The 12973-nt window shown below is 36.6% G+C and overlaps 1 protein-coding gene across 2 annotated transcripts in view; it reads left to right on the top strand.

Annotated features, from left to right (window-relative positions):
* The window catches only part of chm (chameau), a 76701-nt gene that overhangs the window by 61918 nt on the left and 1810 nt on the right, over window positions 1–12973 (top strand). The window lies entirely within an intron of this gene.

Below are 12973 nucleotides of genomic sequence, written 5' to 3'. Positions count from 1 at the left end.
TCTGTCGTGGAGGGTGTGGAATACCGAATTTACTTTCCCCACGTCCAGACACCTCTCGTCGACTAAGCCGGACATCATCCTTTTCGACCTCGGAGCCAAGACCATCACGGTCATTGAGCTTTCCTGTCCCGCAGAACCGAACATGGGCGGGAAGGAGATCGAAAAGAATGGAAAATACCTGAACCTGAGCTTCGAAAGTTGCATCCGGGACACGAGTCAGGTTAGCTGTTCTGATTGCCGGACTCCTCGTTGATATGAAGCAATATTTCATAAGGGAACTTAACAGCATCCTGCAGGATCCAAAACCTCGATGGGCGCAAGATCCAAAAAGCAATGATTCTCGGTTCTCGTCGGAGGGACACATTTGAAAATGCTGTGCCCTATCGCCAGGCTGTGTGGGATGACGCAGCAGAACAAAAACATAAAATCCGGTTCACTCTTAGGTGAATCCGGCCAAATAATAATAATAATATCTAATAATAGTGGTGGACAGCCCTAGTAGTCAAACTGGACTGGGGTTTGGGGATTGTCATTGCTTCACATAATTATCTATTTGCTCGTTATTACTTGGTAGCAATGTCAATGACGAAATTCAACCTGAGTGACGGTTAACTGCCGGGTCAATGGGGAGTGAACAATAATCTCGACTTCAAGTGGTATGGATTATTAAAGAAACAAGTGCCGTTTACCTATTGACAATTAAAAACACTAAACAGGATCGCGAATTTAGTTGCTAAACTAATATGCAGTTTTAACCAACTATGTATTTTAAATTTGTGGATTATTAGAATTGCGAAAATCTGCAAAATATCTATAGAAAACTTTGGCACTACCGAACTAATTAGAATTACCACAATACCCACAAAAACCTTCGCTTCACCATGTGGTTGTTGATCATGACGAACATTTCACATCAATCTGAGATATCAGGTGTTCATTCAAATTTATCCTCAAAGTTGGCGTTGAAGAGTTGATTGTGAACGCAACGCTCCACATTATGTTTTCTTTAAAAATTGATCTTGAAATTATATTTGTGCTTATTTTTCTTTATTATAGTTAAATTGGGATATCTTCAATAATCGGGAGGGCTATGGTCACCATGGCAACCGAATTGTTTTGTTTAAATAAATTATTAGAAAATTTCCTCTACTTCCATGTTGTTTTTGTCGGTTGATTTACGTGTTAAAAGATTTAATTTGACAATACGAGATACTCATTCAAAATGCTGTTCAAATTTTGGCAATTTTCCATAACATAAAAATTTTTCTAAAAAATTACTTTTATTTTTTTTTTCATTAAAATTTTGTTTGCTGTGTTTAATGTGTTCTTTCTCGGATATTCTTTGGCAAAGAATAACTTAAATAACACTTATCAATACAACATGATATCAAAAAAAAATTCTAAGACAATGAATTACTTAATTATATTAATAAAATTCAAAGTGAGTCGTTTTTTGTGCCGGTCAGTGTACATACGTTTCTGTTTTCATCGTCATGCTTTGATTATCTTTGTTATCGTTGTCTTGTGGTTGTTAAAATTTACATCAAGGCAGTAATGGTTTGAGTTACTCAACCTTTTTAGCTTTAAATGTTTTATTGGTTCATTACTACATATTTTACTGTCATTATTCCATATCAGTAATAAATTTCTACTTAAAGAAGCATATAAAAACGCCTATGGTATGGTGAAAGAAACAATTGTCTTGGGACTATCGTTTTAGAAAGATAGTGTACTCTCTCTTAAGCGGACACCCGCGGTTCCCGAAGTTGTGTCCGTTTAATAGAGGTGTCCGTTCAAGAGGAATTTTTTTCTTAATATGTAATACATATGACGTGTATTATAATTTGTCTTTGGTCAGTGACTATGATGAAAATGAAACAGAAAATTTTGGTAATGCAACTTCTTTCGCCTTTGATCTTATTAGAAGGTCCTGACAAGGGAATATTTTTGTTTCTTGCTTTTACAAAGCACTTATAAGTGAATTTGTCGATGTTAAATCCTTTCGTTTTGAAAAAAAAAAAACTGGTTTTTGTGCGACGTACTCATTGGAATTCCACTTGTGTAAAAATTCACCCTTTTGCTTATAATGTTCGTCGTCTGTGTTTTCCCAATTTGAAATTTACCGGCTAGAGCACGAACACTATCTTTTTGCTTGTCATAAAATTTAACTATATTTATTTTTCTTTAAGCGTAAGAATGCGTTTTTTTTTTGTTGCAACGTGTTTGCTTCATCGCGTCAAGTAAAACTACTGCACGCAGTTCTTAGACCGTTCCGTTTCCACCCGTCAGCAGACTTCAGGGGAAATCCCGATGTTGTTAATTTTTACAACACTGACTGTCCGCATAAGAGAGGTTCGTGAGATGTTAAACACCGAAATTGAGTGTCCGTGTCCGGTTAATAGGGAGTCCGCTTAGGAAGAAAAATTTTATTAGCAAAGCCATACATGTTTTGTCGGTCCCTCAAAAAGTGTCCGTTTAAGGGAGATGTCCGCTTATGAGGAGTGTCCGCAAAGAGAGAGTACATGTGTTATAGTCCTGGAAGAATTGTCAGAAATCACGAATGTTTTTTCTTATCTGAGAGAGAAACTAGTGTAGCAAGTAGTATCACAAATATTTAGGTTGCCAATTAATTTATTATTTACATACATATTTATTTATTTATTTAAAATCAAACAGTCAACTGGGTAATGCTAAAATGGATGAAATGGTCAGAGTTGCTTTTTTTATCGTGTTGAAGATAGCCTTTTTTATGAAAATTACCCAGGTGGAGTCAAACTTGCTCACTCATTACAAAAAAGTTGCCCAAAATGTCGCGGAACCCCTTCCGACGTGCCACTAAATAATGCGTTATCCTTAGTACTTAGGCGGTGAAGAATGAAGGTGTAATTTCAATTAAATCGGGGATATGAAAAGGGGAAGACGGATCGGTTGTTAAAACGAGCGGGGGCAAAGTCCAAAGTGTCGGGCGAACGAATCCAGTCGGGGTTGTGGTCGTAAGGGTGTTGGCTAGGTGTGGGGTCCAGAAATGTTGGTCCCATGAAACAGAAGAGGACGAACCAAACACAGCTTCGGCAGACTCTCAACCCCCATCCAGTCTCGCCGGGTCACAGCCCTTTGCGTATGGATCCGTCTGGCAATCCAGACCTACCCTAACGCACGTCGGGGCAAAGTCCCCGTCTGCAGCCACCTGTAAACATCGTGCGTAAATCTCCCCCCGAAAAAAAAATCCGCCGCCGTTTTCCTCATTGCGAAACGAGACGGACCCTCGAATCGGCGTCCGCCCCGGTACTCATTTGAATGGTGTGGTGCAGCCGCCACGAAGCACTAACGACACTAACGTCGCCCGGTGGGTGGGGGCGAGCGTCAGCTCTTCTACTCGGCAGGCGACGCACGGAGGCAGGTGCCCCCGGAGGTGTGAAACCTGCGGGCCCAGGAAAAAATCCGGATTTTGAATGGAGGCGTTGTACGCGTCGCGGGCCGCGTCGCCCCGACGAAATAGTAATTAGTCGGCGTTTTAATTGGCAGCGTCGGTCCGGTTCGAGCCCCGCTCGTTTGGGCGTGGCGTCTGGCGTGACGTCACTCATTGACGCCGCCGCGACGCGAGTACGGAGCGCGTGCCGGCGCCAGACGTCGGTATCGACCGAGCGAGGTCAATAGTCTCCCCGCTGGCCCCGCACGCCGCGGTCCGGCGCGGCGACTCCGACAGATTATTCCGTATATTGTTGCTAACTACGGGGACCTCGCAGAATTTACGCTGTCGCGGATTCGTGGGGGACGATGGAGGGTGATGTTCGACGTTCGGAGATGGGATGGGACGAGACGTCTCAGGTCATGGGCACTCACTCTCTGCCCCAGACACCATATTTCTATCAATAATGCGCTGGCAATTAGTTCGGAGAAAAATTCGCGATGTCGCCTCCTCCAGATCGTCCTCGCCGAAAGCCGAAATGAGACAGTGGCGTTTCGGTCTCCTTTATCATTCGCATTTTATTCCTTTCTTCAAATAGTACACCCACTCGTTTTAAAGGAGAACTGCAAAAAACAGTTGAATTTCAAAAGCAAAACTCGCCCGGTTATTAATCGAAACGCGTTCGTCCACATTTTCAACAAGCTGCCAAAACGTCAGGCACATTTAACAAAACAACATCAACAATTAACGGCAACGGTATAAAAGTAATTCTTGGCCTTGAAGGAGTCGTATAAAAGAAAATTTGAAAAATTCCTGACTTGATCCAGACGCGACAAAAAAAAAAGTTAACTCGAACCTGATTATACTTTTTAATGTAATCTCTCTAATGCGTTTCGTCTAACCGTCTTGCAATGCAATTGTGAGTCTGTACTTCCGTATCCGCAATTACTTCCCCATTTGCAGAAAATTTCTTTCTAGTCAAGAAGTTTTTAGATGTAGTACAAAATTTAACAAACCACATTTAGGAAGTGATTAATTATTATTATTATTGATCACCCCTCCACAGATAAACCAATTGAAAGGGTGGTCTATGTGAAATTACAAAGCATGACTCGAAGCACAGCTTTTTAATTTGACAAACATTGTAATTGAACAGGTCAAATGCGTTTCTATGAAGGTTGTAATTTCGGCACATGGTAACCACTGGTGAAAACACATGAATATTTGTTTTTGACAACTCTCTCTACGTTGGGTCGAAACACCAGAAAAGACAGTTTTCCTTATAAAATTATACTCAATCATACTGTTCAAAACTTTAAAAGAAATCATAGCGATAAAATGAGAAGCCTCGTTTCTAAGCCCTGGACGGAGAAAAATCAAACGACTTTAATAATGATTTAGGAACTTTAGGAATTTCAATTTTAAGGCAGCAATGTTAGATCATAGCCTGGAGACCAAACAATGCAACCATATTCTAATCTGGACCTCACAATGTCATAACACATACAACATTTTTTAGTAATGTTGCCGGTCATTACTAAAAAATGTTGCAGGCAACATGTTGCCAATTGTTGCCTTGGTGTAAGGCCGCCTTAACGTGGCGTGTAAGTTGATATAGTCCAAAAAAGTTTCAAGCCGTCAGCATATAAAAAACATTCAATCAACGTCTGAGCCAATGTCATTTATAAACAAAATGAAAAACAAAGGCCCAAAAAAGGATCCCTAGGGAACCCCAGAGATGAGTTGTATTTCAACAGGCTGAAAAACACGACCAAATTGGTAAAGTGGATAAAGCAGCAAGTGTCGACATTATGCGAGTACAGTACTTTCTTGTTATGTGTTTTAAGTAAGTCTAATTGGCTTAGGAGATTCTCATATAATTAGTCAGATTGCAGATCCAAAAAATTGACGCTATGACTTTTCCGGCAGGTGGAGCGGCTTTTGCTTCTTCAAAGTGGCATAATCATTATGTTTCCACTATTTTCATGCTTCTTTTCTTTTTAGAATGTTTCATCACTGGTCACAAATAGTCTCCTCTGCAGTTTGGAATATGAATGTTTTTGTTCTTCAATCAATAAACGCAGTACTTTGTTCTTGTCAGTTCTCCGTCCAAGATCGGATGCACCAGCTCAAATGAGATGTCCACGGTCTTAACTACCCCATGAACTTTTTTAGTCTTTGGACTTTAGTGATGGTTTATGTATACGTTTTAGTTGACAGTCAGCCGCTCCAACGGTCATCTTCAGTGCTATCACAATCGCGTTTTAAAAGAGCTGCACCCATTTTTTATCGTAGCATAATTATGAAGAAGCGTTCTTCACCTAATGTAGAATTTTTTCGGTTTTAATTTCAGTTAGAGTCGCAATGTTGAAACTATGTATACAGTGAGTTTTTTTTAAGACCTAGGGTTTTACATGCTAATTTTTTAACCCCCTAGTTGTGAAAGGTGGCTTTTCAGACTGTTTGTCACCATGTAAACAACCTCATAACGGCCGGAGTCCGCTAAGGGTGATCGTTATATGACTAAATAACTATAGCAACGTAGATCTAAACTTTATTTTTCAACTTTTTCACAATTGGTACAATAATTAATGTTTAATGTTAAGGGACACACCTTGAATTAATCGAAATCCGTATGCCACTAGCAGATGTAGACGAGATCGAAGAATTTTAACACCAACACAAGCGCGATTTTGCAGGGAATAACGATGACCTCACTTGCTCTGCGGCCATCCAGACATCGGGAATATCTTGATCGCGATTTTTTATTATTTCAGTCGTTTATTTTCAACGGAAAGTTAAGTGTTGAGCAAATCTGACAAACAGCAGCAAATGTAGACAAGATCGAAGATGATGCTTCACAATTTTAACATTAACACAAGCGCGATTTTGCAGGCAATAACGATGACCTCACTTCCGGACATCGGGAATATCTTGATGGCGATTTTTTTATTGATTTCATTCATTTATTTTCAACGGAAAGTTGAGAGTTGAACAAATCTGACAAACAACATTGAGACAATTTTTTTTCACAAACAACGGTTGACATGACGACGTCCTCCGCACACTTATTAATCATTCGGTTTTTTCGATGGCGTTGAAAAAAGTGTATTTCAATACGATAATTGTGAACGAATCGTAGAGATATTACAAAAACTATTGTACAATACACGTCCGTTAGGGCCTTTACTGCCTCGCCAGTATTATTCGACTCGCTCTGCGAGCTCGTCTCACAAAATCTCTGGCTCGGCAGTAAAGGCTATCCTAACGGACTTTTACTGTAAAATACTATATTTTTAAGTTTTTTGAAATCCTGCTATTCATCGACACTTTTCTCTCTAAAATGCAGGCTCCTAGATCCATAGATAAATCTAATTAAAAACTGGTCAACCGAGAATGTCTTTGAATGTAATAGTGCTGAAGTTCTTGTACCCTGATTGACGTTGAATTCGATGTTGCCTCTTCTTTAAAAGGTGATACTGTCTCTAATTTATTTCTAATGTTGGTAAATTCTAACGCTTAGTAACTGCTTTTCTGGCTCAACTAACTTGTTGAAATAAACCGACAAAATAACAATTTTATATGAATAGCTTTTTACCATGATATGTACATATCCTTTTTTATTAGGAATCGTGACTCAGTCTTGTTACTTACTGATTCTAGTCTACTCTTCAGTTCAACTTTCCACTGTTTATAGCTGAATTTTGATCATACATAAGAAAAGCAGGGACAGGGATAGAAATACATATATTAAACCGGACAATTATTTAACATACGTCAGCTCAACGAATTAGTAATAACTTTAAACAACAAAAGTAAAATTCAACTTCTTCGAATGAAGAATGCCTTATTATAATAAATTTAACGCAGGAAGCTGTACCAATCATGATTGATACTCGTAGCTACTCGAAGCTAGTCTACAATTGTAAATAATACAAATAATAAGAAAAAATCAGCTCTGTCTTCACAATGGTAGATTAATTTAAAAAACCATCAAACACTCTTAGAAAAATGTATTACAATAATATCATTATTATAACATGAAAAATACATTATTATTGATTGACTTTTTCGAGGTTGCATACATATACAATAATGTACTTATTCAAGTGGGGATTCACAAATGAGTTGCATTATTTTTTTTTGTTCTGCAATATGTGATTGAAGTTGAAGTAAAAATTCCCGAATAGATTTTTTATGAAAGTGTTAATAGCACATAATACACCAGATAAAATTGCTCTGACAAGCCTTTTTTCGATGGCTCGCTGGCGTAAAGAGAAGTTAATTATTATTTGTTCATTTGGGTACCATTACCTGTGGTCAGGCTCATATTGCCATGATAATTGCAGCGGTTAATATTAGACTGAAATGGGAGTTTTCAATTTTTGGTTGTTGTTATTTTATCAATCCCATAACTTTTTGAAACTGTTTCTGTTAGCACTTAAAACCTGCTTTGGTATAGAGTACAGTTATCATTTTGGTGACAATTTTTAGGTAAATAATTTTTTCACTAGTTTTGAAATGTTATTTTGTATTTCATCAGATCATACGAGAATGTTATAATAGAATTTTTCTACTTCGGTGAGTCTTTGTGAAACTGTTTTTGGTTTTTTTTATACGCATGTATTACGTTGGTATTGTTGTAATAACACGCTGGCCGACGTTCGGCATCTTTAGCGAGCTCCTGTTAACAATTAAAATATTTGACATTTGACATATTAAATATTTGACATTTGACATATTAAAATATTTGACATTTGACATACATTTCACAGAAATACCACCATGAGTTTTTATCAAATTAATGCCACCAAAGTAGAAAAAATAGTATATTACACTCATTTTATAAGTCGCACTGTGACACTTACGAGTATGCTCCTCACTGCGTTCGCCGTGCCCCAACCAACTCGTGTCACAATCAAGCGTCTTATAAAACTCGTATAATAATATACTATTATTACTACAACAAAGTTTTTAGATGTAACAATCGTAAGTCGTATTAAAGAACTTATTTAACTGAATTTATCGCATATACCTAGATAGTCTAACACAACGTCTACTGAACATCTCTGGATTATTGGACATAAAAAAATGGGTTGAAAACCAAAATCAGAGTACCAGCGTAAGGTATCAAATATTCAAAGCCTATGAGGATACTCATACTCGATATTTACACCACACAAAAATATAAAATTACAAACTTATTTCATTGTTTAGAATTGAATCGAAGGAACATCTACTGAATAATTGTAATAAAAGTAAACATAAAATTTATTTCAGATAAAGATAAAAATGAAAACTAGAAACTGAATTTAATCACTTAAAATGTAAATTGAATTTTTGTAGAACTTCAGAGGTAAAAGTTCAATTAGGTGGGTACTTATTTTCATTTGAAGTAACAAAGTCTGTGTATTTGTTTTTCTTTATTTTTCAAAATTACAATACATTTATAATGTATTAAATGGAGATTGTATATTATGACTAAAGAATATGCTGCTGCTTGATCTTGTAGATTCTCTTTGCCACTGTGAGTTTCTTAGTAGCGCTGAAAGTAGGTAATTACATAATGGGATTTTCGATTTCTTATGTTTGTTTTTATTTCACTGTAAAATTCCCAACAAAATAGATAAACTAATTAGTAATACATAAATGACATGAACTAAAAAATAAACAGAATAAACATGTTCTGCTCATTTACGGGCTTCATTACTTAATAATGATTGCAAAAGATAGGATTTACGGATCATTCTTAATTAACTATAATTACTGTCGTTAATTAATAATGTATCTATCTATCTGCAGTCGCATTACTGAGTAATCTTCAAAGTAAAACAGCACTTTGTGTCGACAAAGGTCTTTTCTAATCGCAAAAGTGCTTAATTATTATGAGATTATTGTATGAGTTATCTAAACATACGTTAATGTTTTTCAAACAAGTAAAAAAATCAGCGAACAAATGAACTGATTAATAGGTTGATTATTCAATTTCATATAAATTGCAATACGACAACAGGATGTGTCATTTCGTACCACCTACTTAATGGGGTTAAGGCGATATATACTAAAGACGCCATGAAAAATGTCCCTTATTAGCACTGTAACAATTTCGCCATTACACTTCACGGCTGTTTATAATTTTCTAAAATAGATATTACAAAAGCACCTTTACAGAAATGAAACTTATGAGTATAATTGATTAAGTTCAGTTGTAATTTGCTGTAGTTATACTTGTTTTGCAGGAAATCGTGAAATATTATCTTGACTAGTTTTCTCTCTAGTAGTTAGTCGATTATTTTGAATTGGGTGCTTTTAAAAGTTTACTCAAATCATTTTATCAAGAAGAATAATGCGACGACCAATTTTGTGTAAATTCAGAAGAAAATTCTTCTCCCTTTTTTTAGCGCAAAGAGTAATAAGGACAAAGATGAATCTTGAGCGCAATGCTGTACAAAGGTGGTTCATTACTTATTGTCTCTGACATACAACAAGAATTTCAACACGATGTATGCACATGGTATGTAGTACCACGACGTTAAAATGTTTGGACACCCCTAGGAAAAAATCTCTTTTTTCCCTCAACCCACTCATTTACTTCCGTCATCACCGTTTCATTGCCCTGCAAATGATTTTTAATTTTGGTAATAATAATAATCGCAGAGAGTCAGATTTGCTGAGTCAGAGCGATTGTTGGAATATGTTAAACCGTATTGTGATAGCAGCCATGCAAATGTAACTCGTGTTAGTCGAAGCAGATAGGTCACTGGTACCAATTTTATCCTTCATTTTTCTTGATAGCATTGCGCACCTACTTATTTATTTAGCATAATACTCTCGTATTACATTCTGTCCACAAGGCAAGTAAACAATCGAATAGCATTCCATCACAATTCCAAAAAAAACGTTACATAACCTTTTCCCGTTGAAGAAGCTGAAGAAATTTTCAAAAAAGTTTCATTCCCTACTTCCGTATTTTGATTCTGGATCCATTTCAATGACGATTAAATTTGTGTCATAGATTAGGTGTCGAATGCACCGCAGATCTAGCTATCACTTTTTCAATAGTCCCCGGCCAACCATATTTTTTTTGTTCGAGACTGTCAGAATTTGAGAATTTTCTCCTGTGTGAACGGATTTTGATAAATGTCATTAATTCCCAAAACAAAACGTCAAGCTAATTTTAAAGATTTTAAGCGATTTGGAGCCTCTAAAGGGCTCGTCGAACAAAAAAACGTGGGCCTTTAAAACGCTCGTTTGACTCGCGTTTTAAACTGGCCCACTCATGTCAAAAAAGGCCCAATTTACACACAAACTCGTTAAATAAACTACTATTAGTTCAGTCCATTTTGCATTTTTCTTACAATTTTCTCGACTATCGTGTCGGCCATATCGGGCGTTCAAATGAAATGCTGGGCTGGGAAGGCGTTGGAAACCGTCAATTGTTTTGCTTTTTTTAAAGTGTAAATTGACAGTTGTAACTAGAGTATGTTGACAGCTAACCTAAAATTTATAAACAACAAATCTTTCTGTTTCTTTTTCTTTCTTAGTTATTAAAAATAGAATAACTAACCGTTCCTATTCTCGAAACAAATATCTACAGACACCCTTTCCTGACAAGAATCATGTGCCGATTAAACGTAAACAAATGTCATTCGTGTCAAACGGCGGGAAATTCAAACTTTACACTGTTCCAAATTGTTTACTTTTTTCAACGTTTACTCAGCCAAGTTTTCATTTGAACGCATGATAGAACCATAACCTTTTCCTTTTTGGGTGTCCGGAGCATTTTTGACACATATTTTAGTACTGCTCAAATCGCGATTTCGTTCATTAGAAAAAAAAAAACTTCAATGACTAGCTAATTTTTAAACGTAAAAAGAGGCACCAGTTACATTTCACAATGTAGTGTCAATAAATAACTATTCGTTAATAAACAGTTTTTTATTTGTCAGTTGACGCATTTACGTCAGGGAGGGTAGATGATGAACGACCCTCATATAACAAACGTTAGGGCTCCTGACTGACACATGACGAATTACTTTGATGGTACTTACCATCCGGATCCTACTTTTATAAGTATGGATCACATTTTTTGAGGATCCTGTTTGAACAATCGTTTCAATAAGATATTTTGCAGAATATATTAGGTTTAGTTAAACGTGACTGTCTTAAATGCAGTACGTAGTGCAATATTTAAGCGGTGCCTGAGTGTTAGCATCAAAACTCGTGTATTAAAACTGGTTATGCCTTTTGGAAAATAGTTGGTTGCCCAGGATGAGAATTGCTCAGGTCATGGTGTACCCAATTTTAAATCAGCTAATGTTTTAGTTTCCAAATGACGTCACTACAAATAAATATCCTTCCCACAACATACATTTTCTCCCACAGTCTACTTAAACGCGGATTTTTAAACAGATATTGTTTATGAGTCTTGAATAAATTATTATAATAATTCATTGATAACGTGCATGAATTAAATCCCATTTAAATTAGAATTCTTTTTCCTGAAGTAATGTTGGAAGGCATTTTATTATCAAGATACATATTCCAATTCCCGCATGTATGCCACAGTGACTTGCTTCTCTAGGAAAGCCTTTGGGACCACATGCACAATTTTTAATTTATTACCATTTTTTTTCTTCGTTTTATTGAATTCCCTATTCACATGTAGCTAGCTCAATTTTTTTCAATAAGCAAACATTTAAAATGGTGTAAATAACGCTTAAGTACATATTTACAGTTTAGATTTAAACTTGGCTGTGCATCCTCCAACCGACGAGAACTTTCAAAATTTTTGAAATTTTTTGCTGCATCCCATCTGTTTGATAAAAAAGACCGTGTAGACGGCAATATCCTTCGGTGTGAAATTGTGCACTATTGTACACTTTATCCCTCACATGCACTTAATTAAAATTGAAAATTACACGGAAATTGTTGATAACAACGGCATTACCTTGAACCGCCACTTTGCGCAGTTTTTCCTGGAAATGTCCGGTTCTTAGTCAGAGATGAGATGAATGCCCTTGCTCGCTCTTCAGATCTGATTTCAACTTTATGATGGTTTCTTTATATTCATAATTGATGAAGCTTGAAAAATGAGATTTGAGAAGAATACATTCCGGTCTCGGCCATAGATAAAAATCGGCATGGCATTATGACTTTTTCGAAATTCACATTGAATTTCTGGAATTACGTTGATAACTGATCACGATTAACTCCTTTCATGTATGAGATCACTCTCAAGGTTCCCCTTAATCGCATCTCTGGTGTAGTTCTCATCCTTTGAACGTCCTTACTTTTGCTTTAACGGTACATGCACAATGCAATATTAACAGCGTTTTTTCTCGATTCGCAGCGAATAATGGAGATTATGCTAAATTATACGGTTTGAAGGTTTCTTCATTTTTGGTAGGATGCAACGTGAATGTCGGTTAACGATTCGACCTTCTGGATTTTTGATTTTCTCATGCTCGCTCCTAGTTTCTCGTTGGAGAATGGGTATTATTACGGATCTAATGTGGCCCATTATTTCCGTCAGGAATGTTTCTTCGTTGATTAGTACAATCT

The sequence above is a fragment of the Tenebrio molitor genome, chromosome 3 (genome assembly GCF_963966145.1).
Source record: "Tenebrio molitor chromosome 3, icTenMoli1.1, whole genome shotgun sequence".
NCBI lineage: Eukaryota > Metazoa > Arthropoda > Insecta > Coleoptera > Tenebrionidae > Tenebrio > Tenebrio molitor.
Note: the sequence above shows the minus strand (reverse complement) of the source record. Positions and strands in the feature narration are given on the sequence as shown.